Source organism: Mustela erminea, chromosome 14, assembly GCF_009829155.1.
Source record: "Mustela erminea isolate mMusErm1 chromosome 14, mMusErm1.Pri, whole genome shotgun sequence".
Lineage (NCBI taxonomy): Eukaryota > Metazoa > Chordata > Mammalia > Carnivora > Mustelidae > Mustela > Mustela erminea.
Genome location: NC_045627.1, coordinates 76071036 through 76078691, shown reverse-complemented (window position 1 = coordinate 76078691; position 7656 = coordinate 76071036). Strand labels below are relative to the sequence as shown.

The 7656-nt window shown below is 39.6% G+C and overlaps 1 protein-coding gene across 1 annotated transcript in view; it reads left to right on the top strand.

Moving 5' to 3' along the window:
- CCDC186 (coiled-coil domain containing 186) overlaps positions 1-7656 on the top strand; it is a 50828-nt gene continuing 43172 nt past the window's right edge. Inside the window, exon 1 of the mRNA XM_032312115.1 lies at positions 1-230. The gene's annotated coding sequence lies outside the window, so the exon portion shown is untranslated. The remainder of the gene's footprint in view (positions 231-7656) is intronic.

The window sequence follows — 7656 nt, the reverse complement described above, 5'->3', positions numbered from 1 at the left end:
GGCTACGGCGTCGCCGCCATCTTTGTTGATGTGTCAGCTCCGCGGGGGATTGGGGAAGCCAAGGAGGAGGGAGCGCGGTGTCGGCCCTGTCCCTGGTCGCTGTTTCCACACCCGCCCACCCCCGCCCACCCCCGACCTGGTCTGCCGGACCCAGCTATGGAGAAATTAGGCCCTGAGCCTGAGCTTCAGCGGCCTCGTTAGGGGTGCGGCCTGAGGCTCGGAGAAGTGGGGTGAGTGCTCGACGGGCGCCCGGAGCCGACTGCAGTCGCTGTGGCGGCGCTGAGGGACTGCCCACCTCCCCCGCGGTGCTGCGGGTCCCGGGTCGGCTCTCCGCCTGGCTTTTCTCCCGGGCAGGGGAGGGTGGCGAGCGCTGGGGGGACGGACTTAGGAACCCCTCTCTGTCCCTCCCTTGTTCCCTGGGTCCCGGGCCGGCTGGAGAGGCGGCGGCCGAGAGGTCGGCGGGGTCGGGGGCCGCGCCTCGGGAGCGGTGCTTGGAGAGCTGCCTAATTTGGGCCGATGGCCTGGTCTCCCAGCGCGAGCTGCGGTTAAACCCCACCTGCTCGGCTGTTTCTCAGACTCAATCGCCTATGTCTCTTTCCGTTTTCAAGTTGACTGTGTGTGTGTTTTATGTTTACGGTTGTGCTGACTTTTTGCCGTCTTACGAACTCTTCCGTTACTGGGATTTTAATGTGATTTTAAGTAACTTGAAGGCGTTTGTTTGGGATTTTGGTTATGAGAGATACTGTTACTTGTTTTTATGTTGCCTTTTTTCCAAGGACATCGGGCATTGATAAACCTTGGCGGGCAAGGATATTTCAAATTTGCGCAGACTTGTAACATGGGAAAGCCTCATGTGCATGTCCTCCAGCAGCAAGCCGGGGGGATAGCGCAGGTGTAATTGATGCTTAAATGTTAGCAGTTGAACCACTGTAGCTAATAGTCCCATCTTGGTTTTGTTTAAAGAGGTCTGGATTTGGAGTCGGAGCTTCTGGATTAGAATCTGTTTCACTTGATAGTTTTGTTACCTGTGGGGATTAGTATAGTAAAAATAATGATGTGCAGGCATTTGGCAGTTTTCTCCGTGTGTGTTTGTGATGTTCCTTGATGCCTGGTGGTTTTACTTCTTCCTAAATGATAGGCTGGAAGTTTTTTTTTTTTTTTAGGAAAAGTGTGCAGTAAATCAGTGGAACAGTATTTCAAAAGGTGTGCCGGTAGTCTTTAAAAAAAAAAAAAAAGATTGCTCAGATATGCTAATTGAGGGTGTAGTTTTCCTAACTACAAACTACACCTTCATATTCGCGGAGTTAATCTTGTGTGGAAGATTAAGGTTCAAGAGACATTGAGGGCGAAACTGAACTGTCTCCTTGTGAATAAAGTCTCTTCTCTGTACAGATACTTTTCAGCTTTTATTCATCATTACAAAAATAGAAAAGTGATGATTGGCCTCATTCCTTTTTTTTTTTTTTAAAGATTTTATTTATTTATTTGACAGAGAGAAATTACAAGTACACTGAGAGGCAGGCAGAGAGAGAGAGAGAGAGAAGGAAGCAGGCTCCCTGCTGAGCAGAGAGCCCGATGCGGGACTCGATCCCAGGACCCTGAGATCATGACCTGAGCCGAAGGCAGCGGCTTAACCCACTGAGCCACCCAGGCGCCCCGGCCTCATTCCTTTTTTCATTTTTGGTCTTTTCATTTGATTTAAAATTAGTAAAGGTGTTGAGTAATTCACAAATCTTAAGAATTAAAACTTTGCTTTGTAGTAGGCAAACATATATAAATACTCCATCTTCTTGGAAATGCCTGGCTTGTGTTTATGTTTTTTTTCCTGAAAATGCATGGATTGTGTTTATGTTGATGTTATTATTTTGAATCCTTGTCAAATTTAGGATGCCAGCATATAAACCTAGAGATTTCTTTAAACAGTGAAGGTTTCAGAGAGTGTCTCTCGTATTTCAGAGTCTCGTTGCTAACATGAAAGGAGTGGTGTAACAGTAACTACTCTGACCTTTTAGTTCCTTCACCCGTAAATGCAAGAGTTGTCCTTTAGGGCTGTTCAATGACAGCGTAGCTGATGTCAGTTGCTTAGTATATTCATTTTAAAAATGCCTGTTTGCAGCTACATGCTGACATCACTAAGTGAAGGTAAAACAGTGCAGAATACTCAATACTGTTTGAAGCAGCCTCATTTAGAAATTTATAAAAATTGTCTTTCTCTTTGAAGAATGACTAGAAATCTGTATTTTCCAAATTTATCTAACAATTTCATATTAAAAGTAAGAATCTGTGACCTCAAATTCTGTTTTTTTTCCCAATAAAATTCAGGTTTTTTTTTTTTTAAATCCCATATTTTTGGCTTTAAACAAAGCTAAGTGTCTGATTTATGCTCACGACATGATCCTCAGGGTTCTTGAGGCAGCCTGGGGCTCCCTACTCAGCCAGAAGTCTGCTTCCCCCTCTTCTCCCTCTGCCCCTCCCCCAGCTTGTGCTCATGCTTTCTCTCTCAAATAAAATCTTGAAACAAAGCTGATTCTTGAACTTCTCATAAACATTCACTGGGCTTGGGGTATTGTAAATCTTATATTTAGTATTTCAGGGCAACAGTGGAGTATAGATCATTTAAATTTACAAATAACCCTCTATTAGTTTTTCAGACTTTTTTTTTTTTTTTAAGATTTTATTTATTTATTTGACAGAGTTTACAAGTAAGCAGAGAGGCAGGCAGAGAGAGAGAGACAGAGAGAGAGAGAGAGAGAAGGAGGAAGCAGGCTCCCTGCTGAGCAGAGAGCCCGATGTGGGGCTGGATCCCAGGATCCTGGATCATGACCTGAGCCAAAGGTAGAGGCTTTAACCCACTGAGCCACCCAGATGCCCCAGTTTTTCAGACTTCTTGAGAGTTATTATTTAGCTACTTAGATTATAAAAATCTACTTGGACCAAGTAAACAAGGAGAAATATTGGCATGAAGGGGCAATACACACAAAAGTCAAAATTAAACCCACCAAGGAAAGTATTGATTAGATTGTGAGTATATTTGTCTGTCATTAAGACACATGAACTGATAGTCTGCTTTGGGGATGATTATGTAGTCAGTACTAATGAATAATGTTTTTAGTAAACTGTATCATATGAATATTAACTGAATGCAGGCCAAAGTTGGTTTCAAAATTTAAACATTAACCAGAACCCCTTGATAAAAGAAAGACTTAAAACTTACTTTTATAGGGGTGCCTGGGTGGCTCAGGGGGTTAAGCCTCTGCCTTTGGCTCGGGTCATGATCTCAGGGTCCTGGAATCGAGCCCCACATCAGGCTCTCTGCTTGGCGGGGAGCCTGCTTCTCCCTCTCTCTCTGCCTGCCTCTCTGCCTACTTTTGATCTCCCTCTCTCTGTCAAATAAATAAATAAGAAAAAGTCTTTAAAACTTACCGTTAATTTTTTGTATTAGTCTCCCTTTTTGAAAAGGGAACTATAGGTCAAACTTTTTAAAAAAAAAGTTTTTAATTTGGGAAAATAATAGCCAAAAATACTTTTTATATTTCCTGAGACTCATTGAAGTTTATATAGTGAGTGCTCTACAGATACATTCAAAATAAAATTTCTGTATTAATAACTTTTTGCTTTAAAACTTGTTAGAGTTCGGGCGCCTGGGTGGTTCAGTGGGTTAAAGCCTCTACCTTGAGCTCAGGTCATGATCCCAGGGTCCTGAGATGGAGCCCCACATCAGGCTCTCTGCTTTGTGGGGAGCCTGCTTCCTCCTCTCTCTCTGCCTGTCTCTCTGCCTACTTGTGATCTCTGTCTGTGAAATAAATAAATAAAATCTTAAAAACAAAATAAAATAAAAAACTTGTTAGAGTTATAAAATTACATTGTCTAAGAGGGGCGCCTGGCTGGCTCAGTGGGTTGAGCCACTGCCTTCGGCTCAGGTCACGATATCAAGGTTCTGGAATTGAGCCCCTCATGGGGCTCTCTGCTCATCGGGGAGCCTGGCGCCCCGCCCCCGCCTCTGCCTGCCTCTTTTCCTACTTGTGATCTATCAAATAAATAAATGAAATCTTTTTTAAAAATTGCATTGTCTAAAAGTGAACATAATATGGAAGATGACTTGATAATGTGATAGATGGAATGGCCATTTACCTCTTTTTTCCTGCAATCCCGATGGATCATAATTTCTCTTTCTCCTGTTATCCTGTCATAGGATTTGGTACTATTTGAGGGGCACTCCTGCTGCATCTGTTGCCCTGAGGTTTTTTGTTTTTTTGTTTTTTTGGGTTTTTTTTAGATCGATTGGTTGGTTGATTATTTATTTAGGAGGGAGAGCGAGTGTGAGCAAGCAAGCGAGCATAGGAATGTGAGGGATGGGGGAGAGAATCTCCAGCAGACTCCATTACTGAGTGCGGAGCCCTATTCAGGGCTTGATCTCAGGACTGTGAGATTACAACCTGAGCTGAAACCGAGTGTCTGCCGCTCAACCAGCTGCACCACCCAGGCACCCCCTGAGTTTATCTTTCTAACATCTTTTCTTGTAATGCACATAACTGTGAAATTTACTCTGCCCTGAGGCTTAGGTGCAAAGCTAAACAAACCCCCAAGGGGATGATTGACTTTGATTTCATACTCTTTAAACTGGTAGGATAAAGGCAAAAATTGACTGATACGTTTTACGTAAAGAAAACTCATTAAAGTTAAATTTTACCTACAAACTTAGAATATAAGTACCATAAAGAATATTTCTCCCTTTTGAAAGAACTTAGAGTTCTTTGAAATTGCTAGCTTAGTTTTTAGTCTTTTTTTTTTTTTTTTAAGGTTTTAATCTGATTTGCATGAATTCACCTTCTTTGAACTTCAGTGTCTGGTATTTTCATCATGTGAAACAAGGTTTTAATGTTTTTTACACAGGTTCCTTTTTGTTCTGTTAGTTTATTCCACTTAAAAACATTATCCAGGAACGTGTTTGTATTTTAAAGGTGACATCCATCAAAAATTACTTATTGGAAAAAAAAAAATTACTTATTGGGGTTTGTGGTCAGATTATGTTGGACTGTGGATGCATTTTTTATGTAATTTATTGCTTCTGATTTTAATTGCCATGTCACAGCCTTGTTAAATTATTCTTTTGTTCATGCTGCTTTTAAAGTATGTGGGGAATATGTGAAAAAGTGTTTAGAGTAATTGGCCTAAAAGGACAGGGAACCATTATAGTGAAGAACAGGAGTGCTCTCACAGACTCAACTTGTTTATCTTAGTGGACATGATTTTGAGAAATACACAGGTGGTGGTTGAGATTCATATGGTATAGTTTGTAATTTAAAAATTTGTTGTTGTAAATAATATTTATGCTGCACTGAGCCAGATTTTTCTGTTGGATTTAAAACATTTATGTGTATCTTACATAGCTTCTGAGGGAACTTTGACAGATGTTCATATTAAAATGCTGTAAACACAAAGAGTAAAAGATTTAAGAGAGAGCCTTTAAAAAATTTTTTTTTTAAACATAGAGCTTTTAAATATATTGGTCCACTATACCCAAATGTAAACTCCCTAGCGGATGCATGTTTTCTTCACTGCCGTGTTCCCAACACATAGAATAGTGCCTGCACATGCTCAGTACATGTTTGGTGAATGAATTAATAGTTCCCAACACATAGAATAGTGCCTGCACATGCTCAGTACATGTTTGGTGAATGAATTAATAGTTCGGAAATGTATTTAAGGCTTGGTACTTTTGTATGAGGCGTGTTTGTTTGATAAGCTGTTGCCAGATATCTGTGGATTAGATTCATTCGTCTTTGCAGTTTATTGATTAAGCTTAAGCTTTTTATTTATACTGCTAATTACTGAGAAAACAAGTAACTGTACTAAGAGCTGTTAAAGACAGTGTTTTTATTTGTAAGGCTCTTAATATGGAAATAATTTTGTAGAAACGTGAGTTCTTGCATTAGGAAATGAAACAGGTGGATAATGGTTGGCCTTAAGGCAAGTAAAAAATGTTTCTTGACCAGTTGCCTACAGCTGATGAGCTCCAGTAAGAGCGAAACCAATTCTCACTTCACTGAAACAGTATGAAGTGTGAATTGGTCCTGTAGTACTGTGTCAGAAACAACTTTGGGAAAAAAGTGCTTAAACTGAGAGGAATTTTGTGACTGTTAGATTTTAAATACAGTATTTTCTCCTAATGAGTAAGAGATGCTAAAAAGTCAGATAACCTGTGTTATTTTTTTTAACCTCAAAAAAGGAATAGATATTGTAATTTGTATAATCACTATATCTTTATACATGAGTGGGGATTTGATTTATACAAGCACTTCTTATTTAAAACAGTCTTATAAACGTCTAGTTTTATATCCTTTCCCTTTAAACTACCCTGAGGTTATTGGATCCTCAGGAATCTTGATGACAATTACCCCTGTCCCCCAAAGAAAAAACCTGGACAACAGCCAGACTGGCCCACATCTGTATGGACAACTGGAGTCCCACAAAAGGACTCAGCTGTTCCCTCCCTCCACAATTACCTGGTTAATTGTGGATATAATCAAGCTCATTGTGGTGCCTCTCCCCCCACCAATCTTTTACAATTGAGCTACTTAATCTTTGGTGATGGCTTTGTTGCATATATATATGTCATATATACACGTAAATTTTCCTTAACCCCTCTACCTTTCCTTTTGTGTCCAATTAGTATTCATTTGAGCATCAGAAAGCTCAGTTTGCAAGCTCAGTGGTTACCAGATGTCTTTTTATTTGAAGACTTTTTCAGAGGTCAGGGACTTATTAATGATCAACAGTATAGAAAGTACTTGTCTTTTGAAGTTAAATTTAGCTATCTTTAATTTACGGAAGGATAATATGTAAGACAGTCTAAGCTGAGGTAATCATAAACACAGGTTTATTTGTTTTTGTTTTTTTAATCTAAGTGAGTATTCAGTGGAATGAGACAAACTTTTATTCTTCACATTACAAGTCTCAAATCATTGTATAAACCCAGTGGACCCCACCTCACTGAGAACTGAACAGCATTTAACATTTGCAAGAATGAATGCAAATGTAGTGGAGAATATATTTGTAAATATATATTTGAGAATATGTTTATATAAATATATATTTGAGAATATATTTATAAATAATGATTTATTATCATTATTGCTGGAGATTTAAGAGTCTTGTTCAGAGTCAGTTCAGAGTCATGTTCCTCCTTGCTGATACAGAGATCATTTAAAAAACTGAAGACTGTTCAAAAGTGTTCCAAGGAAGGCTGTGACTGTGTGCTTAATGAGTGTAAATGCAGTATGTTTTCATTTACTGGGGGTATTTTTGTACTTAAATGAGAGAAAATTTGAAGGAAGATGAGGTGTTAAAATTGGACCTTTAAATATAATTAGACTCTGGATAGACAGAAGAGAAGGACATTCTAGATGGGAGCAAAGCCATGGAAATGTTAATGTGAAAATTGGAGGATTCTTGAGTAGACTGATCAGGGACTGGTAGATTATATTGAAGTCCTAGGTTTTTAGGAATGTGTTGAGAGAGAAGATTGGGAAAGTAGTATGATTGGTTTACCCAGGTATTGTATCTCTGAGTTGTAAACAAAATGGTTTTAGTTTTTCTGTAGTAGGTCTCTCATCCTTTCCACTTCCTTCTGGAATATAGTGCCCTAATAATATA